The 9884-nt window shown below is 48.1% G+C and overlaps 1 protein-coding gene and 1 long non-coding RNA gene across 2 annotated transcripts in view; both read right to left on the bottom strand.

Moving 5' to 3' along the window:
- Positions 1 to 9884, bottom strand: part of LOC140419320 (uncharacterized) — a 270976-nt gene that overhangs the window by 69120 nt on the left and 191972 nt on the right. The gene's annotated exons all lie outside the window — the stretch shown is intronic.
- LOC140419326 (uncharacterized) overlaps positions 1 to 9884 on the bottom strand; it is a 304049-nt gene that overhangs the window by 274992 nt on the left and 19173 nt on the right. The gene's annotated exons all lie outside the window — the stretch shown is intronic.

Raw genomic sequence — 9884 nt, 5'->3', positions numbered from 1 at the left:
GCGACCAACCCCCGATCGAGGAATCGCCTCACCATTGGACACATCGACCCCAGAGACTGGGGACAGAATCCAATCACTTGGGACTCAGGGTCAAGGGCCGCCCCGGGAGGCGGGAAGCCCCTGGGCCCTATAAAAGTAAAGGTCCAAGTTCAGATCTCTCTCTCTCATCTTCGCCTGCTCGAGACCTTCGCAAGACCAGCCACCGTGTATCGTAAGTTTGAATCCAACGATCGCTATCCGGTAGAGACACCTAGCCACCGACCTGTAGCAGCCTTTTGAATCCCGCGGGCCAGATTTGATTGGACAAGCCATTCGTTTCCCTGACCTGGTGGGCTCTTCCTAAGTTAAGTATTGGCCAGTAGTGATAGGTTTGTTATATAGAAAGTAGTATTAGGGTATTAATATTGCTTGTTGTATATAATAAATGACCGTTGTTTTAATCCTTACTAAACGGTTTGATGTGTTATTAATCATAACCTGAACTTGAACCACGTGGCGGTATCATAAAGATACCTGGCGACTCATGAGCAAAGGTGACCTAAACAGAGCAAATAGACTAAAGCTAGAAAGAGCAACAGTACAGTACTGTGGCTGCACTGAGAGACATTCAGCTCTGCAGGTTCGGCTGGTTCCTGGTGATTCAGATGCTTCTCACACACATTTGCTTTGTTCAGCGTTTATTATGCTGCATCCCTGACAATTGAGTGCAGGGTTAAAATTCTGGGACCCAGAACACACCGATACAATAGCAGTTTACGATGCTCACTCACGCTTATCGCTGTCCCAATTCGAGCTCATTCCCCGGTGTTCAATACGGCACTTGGAGCCCAACAATCCAGAGATTTCATATTCCTCAAATGCTGGTTCATCCTGACACAACGAGACATTTAAGCTTCACAGGTGGCTGCAAAGTTTCCTTATTCAGGTCCGTGTTTAACTAAATATTTGTTGCAGAGTCAAATATCGCCCACAGTTTAATGTCCATAATAATCTGTTAAATTGCAGTCAACTTGGCAGAGTTTGTGGATCTTACAGTCTATAATATCTAGTATGCTTGTGCTGAGCGTGACATCCTGAATCTACTCTTGGGTCTTATTAAAACAGTGCATTGTGGCTGGGTGGGGTGCACTGCACGGTAGCATATATATAAATGATTTGGAGGAAATGTAACTGGTCTGATTAGTAAGTTTGCAGACAACACAAAAGTTGGTGGAATTGCGGATAGCGATGAGGACTGTCAGAGGAGACAACAGGATTTAGATCATTTGGAGACTTGGGCAGAGAGATACTAGATGGAGTTTAATCCGGACAAATGTGAGGTAATGCATTTTGGAAGATCTAATGCAGGTAGGGAATATACAGTGAATGGCAGAACTCTCAAGAGTAATGAAAGTCAGAGAGATCTAGGTGTACAGATCCACAGGTCACTGAAAGGGGCAACACAGGTGGAGAAGGTAGTCAAGAAGGCATACGGTATGCTTGCATTCATTGGCCGGGGCATTGAGTACAAGAATTGACAAGTGTTGTTGCAGTTGTATAGAACCTTATTTAGAGTATGGGGAAAAGGCAAGCCGGATGCTGGCGCATCAGCTTCGGAAGCGGGATGCAGCTAGGGAGATCGGGGGAGTTAAGGACAGGGGAGGGAGCGTGGTGCGGAGTGGGGTTGGCATCAATGGGGTCTTCAGGGACTTCTACGAGGAATTGTACCGGTCCGAGCCCGCACAGGAGGAGGGAGGGATGGGCCGTTTCCTGGACCAATTGAGGTTTCCAAAGGTGGAAGAGGGACTGGTGGCGGGACTGGGGGTCCCGATTGGGCTGGAGGAGCTGATCAAAGGGATAGGAAGCATGCAGGCGGGGAAGGCACCGGGGCCGGACGGTTTCCCAGTCGAGTTCTATAAATAATATATGGACCTGTTGGGCCCGCTGTTAGTTAGGACCTTCAATGAGGCAAGGGAGGGGGGGCTTTACCCCCGACGATGACCCGGGCACTGATCTCCTTGATCCTGAAGCGGGACAAGGATCCCCTGCAATGTGGGTCTTACAGACCGATTTCCTTGCTAAATGTAGATGCTAAGGTGCTGGCGAAGGTCTTAGCCACGAGGATTGAGGATTGTGTGCCGCAGATCATCCACGAAGACCAGACGGAGTTTGTGAAGGGGAGACAGTTGAACGCGAATGTGCGGAGGCTTTTGAACGTTATCATGATGCCGGCGAGGGAGGGGGAGGCGGAGATAGTGGTGGCGATGGACGCGGAGAAAGCCTTCGATAGGGTAGAGTGGGGGTACCTGTGGGAGGTGCTGAAGAGGTTCGGGTTTGGGGAGGGGTTTGTCAGGTGGGTTAGGCTGTTGTATGAGGTCCCGATGGCGAGTGTGGCCACAAATAGGAGGAGGTCCGAGTACTTTCGGTTGCACCGAGGGACGAGACAGGGGTGTCCCCTGTCCCCCCTGCTGTTCGCACTGGCGATTGAACCCCTGGCTATGGCACTGAGAGAGTCGAGGAACTGGAGGGGGTTGGTGCGGGGTGGGGAGGAGCATAGGGTGTCGCTTTATGCGGACGACCTGCTGCTGTATGTGGCGGACCCGGTGGGAGGAATGCCAGAGGTAATGAGGATCCTTAGGGAATTTGGGGACTTTTCGGGGTACAAGCTCAATATGGGGAAGAGTGAGCTGTTCATAGTTCAGCTAGGGGACCAGGAGAGGGGGATTGGCGAGCTCCCACTAAAAAGGGTGGAGAGGAGCTTCAGATATTTGGGGGTCCAGGTGGCCAGGAGCTGGGGGGCCCTGCATAGGCTTAACTTTACAAGGCTGGTGGAGCAAATGGAGGAGGAGTTCAAGTGGTGGGATGCGCTGCCGCTGTCCCTGGCGGGTAGGGTGCAGTCAATCAAAATGATGGTGCTCCCAAGGGTTTTGTTCCTGTTCCAGTGCCTCCCCGTGTTTATCCCGAAGGCTTTTTTCAGGCAGGTTAACAGGAGTATAATGGGGTTTGTGTGGGCGCGAGGGACTCCGAGGGTGAGAAGGGTGTTCCTGGAGCGGAGTAGAGATAGGGGGGGTGGGGGGGGGCTGGCGCTGCCCAACCTCTGTGGGTACTACTGGGCCGCCAATGTGACAATGGTGCGCAAGTGGGTGATGGAGGGGGAGGGGGCTGCATGGAAGAGGCTGGAGACGGCGTCCTGTGTGGGTAGGAGTCTGGGGGCGCTGGCAATGGCACCGCTGCCGCTCCCTCCAAGGAGGTATACCACGAGCCCGGTGGTGGTGGCGGCCCTCAAAATTTGGGGGCAGTGGAGGCGGCATTGGGGGCGAAGTTAGGGCCTCGGCGTGGACCACATTACGGGGGAACCACCGGTTCGCCCCAGGAAGAACAGGTGGAGGGTTTTCGGAGTGGCACAGGGCAGGGATACGAAAGTTGGGGGACCTGTTTTTGGACGGGAAGTTCGCGAGTTTGGGTGAGCTGGAGGAGAAGTACGGGCTCCCCCCGGGGAACACCTTCAGGTACTTACAGGTAAGGGCGTTTGCCAGACGGCAGGTGGTGGAATTCCCACGGCTACTGCCACACACAGTACAGGGCAGGGTGCTCTCGGGGGGGGGGGGGGGGTGGGGGGTGGGAGTGGGGAAGATCTCGGCAACTTACCAGGTGATGCAGGAGGAGGAGGAGGCCTCAGTGGTGGAGTTGAAAGGTAACTGGGAGGAGGAGTTGGGAGAGGAGATCGAAGAGGGGACATGGGCAGATGCCCTAGGAAGGATGAACTCTTCCTCTTCATGCGCGAGGCACAGCCACATACAGTTTAAGGTGCTGCACAGGGCACACATGACCGGGACAAGGATGAGCAGGTTCTTTGGGGGTGAGGACAGGTGTGTTAGGTGCTCAGGGAGCCCAGCAAATCACACCCATATGTTCTGGACATGCCCAGCGCTGGAGGAATTTTGCAGGGCGTAGAGAGGACAGTGTCGAGGGTGGTAGGATCCAGGGTCAAACCGGGCTGGGGGCTCGCAATATTTGGGGTGGCAGAGGAGCCGGGAGTGCAGCAGGCGAAAGAGGCCGGAATTCTGGCCTTTGCGTCCCTGGTAGCCCGGCGAAGGATTCTCCTTCAGTGGAAAGATACGAGGTCCCCAAGCATGGAATCCTGGATCAGCGATATGGCAGGGTTCATTAAATTAGAGAGGGTGAAATTTGCCTTGAGAGGGTCGGTTCAAGGTGTCTTTAGGCGGTGGCAACCGTTCTTAGACTTTCTGGCAGAACGATAGACATTGGTCAATGGCAGCAGCAGCTCGGAGAGTGGGGGGGGGGGGGGGGGCGGGGGGTTTACTTTATTTTTGTTTATGTTATTTACACTGGAAGGGTCTGAGGGGGTGTATACACCTGTTGTCTTAAGTCGGGGTGTTAATGTTAATTTATTATTTAGGTACGGGGGGGGAGGGGTTTGGGGGATTGCTTTTTTAGATTGTGTTTTGGACTTAACCCTGTTGGGTTCTTTTTTTCTTTCACATTTTGTTATTGATATTTTATGAAAACCTTTAATAAAAATTTTTTTTTAAATAAAAGAACCTTATTTAGGCTGCACTTGGAGTATAGTGTTCAATTCTGGTCGCCACACTACCAGAAGGATGTGGAGGCTTTAGAGAGGGTGCAGAAGAGATTTACCAGGATGTTGGCTCGTATGGAGGGCGTTAGCTATGAGGAGCGGTTGAATAAACTCTGTTTGTTCTCACTGGAACGACAGAGGTTGAGGGGCGACCTGATAGAGGTCTACAAAATTATGAGGGGCATAGACAGAGTGGATAGTCAGAGGCTTTTTCCCAGGGTAGAGGGGTCAATTACTAGGGGGTATAGGTTTAAGGTGCGAGGGGCAAGGTTTGGAGGAGATGTACGAGGCAAGTTTTTTACACAGAGGGTAGTGGGTGCCTGGAATTCGCTGCCGGAGGAGGTAGTGGAAGCAGGGACAATAGTGACATTGAAGAGGCTTGTTGACAAATACATGAAAAGGTTGGGAATAGAGGGATACGGACCCAGAAAGTGTAGAAGATTTCAGTTCAGACAGGCAGCATGGTCGTCACAGGCTTTGAGGGCCGAAGGGCCTGTTCCTGTGCTGTACTTTTCTTTGTTCTTAGTGGTTAGCACCGTTGCTTCACAGTTCGAGGGTTCCAGATTCGATGTCCAGCTAGGGTCACTGTCTGTGCGGATTCTGCATGTTCTCCTTGTGGGTTTCCTCCGGGTGCTCCGGTTTCCTCCCACAAGTCCCGAAAGACGTTCTGTTGGGTGAATTGGGCATTCTGAATTCTCCGTCTATGTACCCAAACATGCGCCGGAATGTGCTAACTAGGGGCTTTTCATAGTAACTTAATTGCAGTGTTAATGTAAGCCTACTTGGTTGAATAAAAATTATTATTATGGGGGGTTCGGTGGTTACTCTGGCTGCCGACTTCTGTTCCGTGGTCTTGTCTGTTCCCAGTGGCCCTGCAGAGGGAGCATGTGGTATCCACCGGAATGCTTGACACCTTCCACACCCAGTAGATACCTCAGCGGACAGAGTGTTTCAGAGACATTGGGAACAATATTCTGGTTCAGTTAGGAAGGTTCCCGACACTTTTGTTGGGGCTTCTAGCTGATTTTGGTCTTTTATTTTGACTGGACCCATGCTTGGGAAAAGCAAGAGAGGAAAGAAGGTTCGATAGAAACTAAAATGATCTGTTTTGAATTTCTATCCTATTCTTACAGTGATCATTTTTGTAAACTTCTTTTTCAGGCATTAGAACGGGAGGATTGGCAGTTGCACAACTCGAACCAAATATAACATCAAGATCTGACAGTCACTCAATTCATTCGGATCTAAATATCACAAACTGTCAATGTGCTTGTCTGTTCTGACTGTGGGAAGAGATTTCAAACATCAGTGTGACTGGAAACGCCCCGAGACACACACCCACCTGAGTGGGAGTGTTCCAGTGAACTGACTGTGGAAAGAGCTTTAACCAGTTACACAGCCTGAAAAATCATCTTGCTTCCTCTTGTGGGAGAGTCTAGGACCAAAGGGCATAATCTCAGAGTAAGGGGTCTCAAATTTAGGACAGAGATGAGGAGACATTTCTTCTCTCAGAGGGCAGTGAATCCGTGGAATTCTTTAGCTGGCATTCTGTCTCTGGAGTTTACCAAAATAAGGCAAAGGCGAAGGTGTCGTTACCCGGATTGGCCGCCTGGTGGCGCAGTGGCGCTTTCACTGGGGCCTTGAGTTCAGAAACATCCCAGACAGGACTGGTGAGAAATATCTGTCTGGGAAAGGGGAGACAACTGGATAATCGGGGAAATGGAGCGGTGCCGATGGGCCTGAGAGAAAGGAGTTCAGCAAAGTCTTATTTTCTTCATTTTTCATTCAATATTTATTACAATTTCAGAGAAAATATTACAGAAAAGTTTATTTTGATGTTTACAAAAGGGAACATAACGATTGAGGGTCACAGTGAGAACAGAACACATGCCCTCTGAGCTGCCAAATGTATGTACAACTGTAACAGACACCAGAAAGAGAGGACAGGAGCTCAACATAAAGGGAAGGCAACTGTTGTAAATAAGGAACGAGATAAGTTACTTATTTAGACATAACATTGAGAGAAATTATTAGCTACAATTACATTACAGCCAAAATTATCTCGTACATTTCAAACTGAAAAGCAGAAATACTGTCCATGATTGTCTCAGTTACAGATGCAGAATAATTAACTGAGAGGATTTTACTGTTAGAGTCACCAAGAGGAGATATTGTATTTGTGTCACACACAGACCATGATAAACAGCTGAGGAAAATCTACAGCGTCCGAACGTCAACCGATCACTTGATCTGTAAAAGAGAGAGAAAATGATGAAGCAGATGTTTATGATCTGGGACATTGATGTTAGAGTTTTTAATCAATCAAACATTTAGAGATTTTTGAAACGGCTTCTGTCAGTTTGAAGTGTGAGTGGGTTGAATCTTCTCACCTTCACCAGAGTGACTGCAGCGCTGTAGGAAATGCTCAGGAAGAACAGGGTGATGAATGTGGAAGCGGTTGTCCAGGTGTTGCCGTTATCATCCTCATTGTCTTCAGTCCAGGTGTGCTCTGTGGTATCTACGGGGATAGAGCCGAATAAATATAATTAGATTGTTTATTAATCCAGGATATATTTTTAATATTCTCGCTTCATTTTCTCCCGCTGTTAATTCATTCTTTAATATATTTGTCATTGCATATCTACTATTGAGTTCATGACACTCAGAAATCGATCTCTGTAACTTTTTTCTTCCAATAAAGGGGCAAGTTAGCGTGACCAATCCACCTACCCTGCACATCTTTGGGTTGTCGGGGTGAGACCCACGGGTCACGGAGAAACTCCACTGGGACAGAGACCCAGGAGCGGGATCAACCCCAGGTCCATGGTGGCGTGAGGCTGCAGTGCTAACCACTATGCCACCGTGCCGCCATTGCCTGCCGTTTGTGTTTGTTCTTTATCTTTTGTGGCTGTGTAGATGCGAAATTCGTGTTTCTTTCCTCTTCTTTTGTGTGTCCCGATGTCTTTGTAAGTGTCATTGTGTGTGTTCATGTGTCAGTTAGTATTGATCTCTGTATTTGTGTGTCAGCGTCTGTATGGGAACTCTGTTTATCTTCTGTTAATGTGTATATATGAGTGTTTGATTGTGTGTGTTTGTGTGTTGAAGTCTATGTTTATATATTAATGCCTGTGTTAATATCAGTTTATACTTCCCTTTCCAGTAATAAAAGTGTTAATGTGTCTATCTACGTTCAACATGCATGTCAGTGTCTTAATGTTTGTGTCTGGATAAGTGCGTTTGTGTGTGTTTGTTCATGTGTGTATTTCATCATAGAATCATTATCGTAAAATCCCTACTGTTCCGAACGAGGCCATTCGGCCCATTGAGTCTGCACCGACCCTCCGAAAGAGCATTCTACCTGGACGCATGCCCCTGCCCTGTCCCCAGAACCTCGTAACTCCACCTCACGTTGTGGGCACTAAGGGGTAATATAGCATGGCCAATCCACCTAACCTGCACATCTTTGGACTGTGGGAGGAAACTGGAGCACGCGGTGGAAACAGGAATAGACCCGGGAGAACGTGGAAACTCCACACCGACAATCACCCGAGGCTGGAATTGAACCCGGGTTTATGGCGCTGTGAGGCAGCAGTGCGATTTATGCGTTGATGGTTGTTTCTAACTATCTATTGATGTGTATTGATGACCCCATGTGTATTCATGTGTGTTCGTGTCAATGTGTGTACGAATCTGCTAATATGGTCCACGTGTGCCCATTAGTGTGTTAATGTGGATTATTATCTCTGTTTGAATGGAAATATTTCTGTCATCGTAAAACTCTGCTAATGTACATGTTATTGGTTACATTTGTGTTTCATATTCTTCTGTCAGCCTACTTGTCTGGTTTTATATGTTTGTGTATCTGTGTGGACATGTGGTTGTATATGTCTGTGTACATTTGTGTAGCCGCTTGTGTGTGGATTTGTGTGTGTGGCTGCACGTGTGTATGTGTGTGTATAAACATGTGTCTTTTTGTGTTTATGTGCATGTTTGTGAATTTTTGCGCATGTTTGCGTGTGTTTTTGTGTCAAAATATGTGTGGTTCGTTGTGCGTGGGTGTATATTCATGCATGTGTTTCTATGTGTGTGTCTATGTGTGTGTTTGTGTCTACGCGTGAGCGTGTGTGGGTCTGTGTGCATGTGTGTGTAGTGTTTGTGTCTTAATCTGTCTGTGTGTTTGTATCAGCTGCCTGTAGCTTTGCCAGTTGTGGGTATTATTGATACCGATGTAGAATATGTTGAACTTTCTGCTTATAAATGTGTTTTCTGTGAGTTGCAAGCTGCCATCAGGTGACCGAATGCAAAAATACAAGGAGGTGCCTCAGGAGAGAACAGTGAAAACCCAGGGAGAATTCAATCACCAGTCTGGATTTAGATTATGGGGAATCAGTTTTAGCATACTGATAAGACGAACAAGAGTGCTAAAACAATTATGTTGCACAAATAGATACTTTCAGAACATCTTTGTCATTGTGGCCTTTTAAACCCTTCAGCCAGTAAGCTACATGCCGTCTTGTAATGTCAGTAACTGAGTTCTTAGTCTAGAGAAGGGTTTACTTCCAAACTCCCTGCTTGGGGACTGGGAAGATATTGAGTTAATAATCTCCCTCTCTCTGGTCAGCTCAGCAAATTGCCTTTGGGTTCTCCCTGCTGGAGGTGGAGATAGAGGGAGTTCATTCATCACCTTCCTCCTCTTTTGGTCGGGAATGTGGAGGTAAAATGGGTTAGTATTGCCCCTTTGCTCTCTTTGTTGGGGAAGTGTGGGTACAGTGGATTAAATAATGCCACTCCACTCATTGTTGGAAGCGGGTGTACAGTGGGTTAACTAATGCCCCTCCCCCTCTCTCTGTTGGGGAAGGGGGCGCACAGTGGATTACCTAACGCCCCTCCCCCTTACTCTGTTGGGTAAGTGGGGAGACAGTGGAATAACTAATGCCTCTCCCCCTCTCTGTTGGGTAAGTGGGGGTGCAGTGGATTGACTAATGCCCCTCCCCCTCTCTTTGTTGGGGAAGTGGGGAGACAGTGGATTAACAATTTCCCTTTCCCCTCTCTTTGACTGGGGATTGTTGGTCCATGTTTCTGTGTGACCCTCAATTCAGTTCCCAGTGGGTGTGATGCAGCAACTTAAAGCTGACATTAATTTTAATGGGATGGACAATGGGAGAAGCAGGAACACCGAGGTCTAAATATGATGGGTTTGTTTGTCTAAAATGGGGAATTGTCCGATTTCTCCTCAGCCGGAGGAAAGTAAATTAATCCTGTAATGAATGAGTTTCATTCTGTCTCTAACCCAGGGTGCATCTGA

This window comes from Scyliorhinus torazame, chromosome 5 (genome assembly GCF_047496885.1).
Source record: "Scyliorhinus torazame isolate Kashiwa2021f chromosome 5, sScyTor2.1, whole genome shotgun sequence".
NCBI classification, from domain to species: Eukaryota; Metazoa; Chordata; class Chondrichthyes; order Carcharhiniformes; family Scyliorhinidae; genus Scyliorhinus; species Scyliorhinus torazame.
The sequence above is the reverse complement of the archived record's forward strand: the minus strand, read 5'-3'. Positions and strand labels throughout refer to the sequence as shown.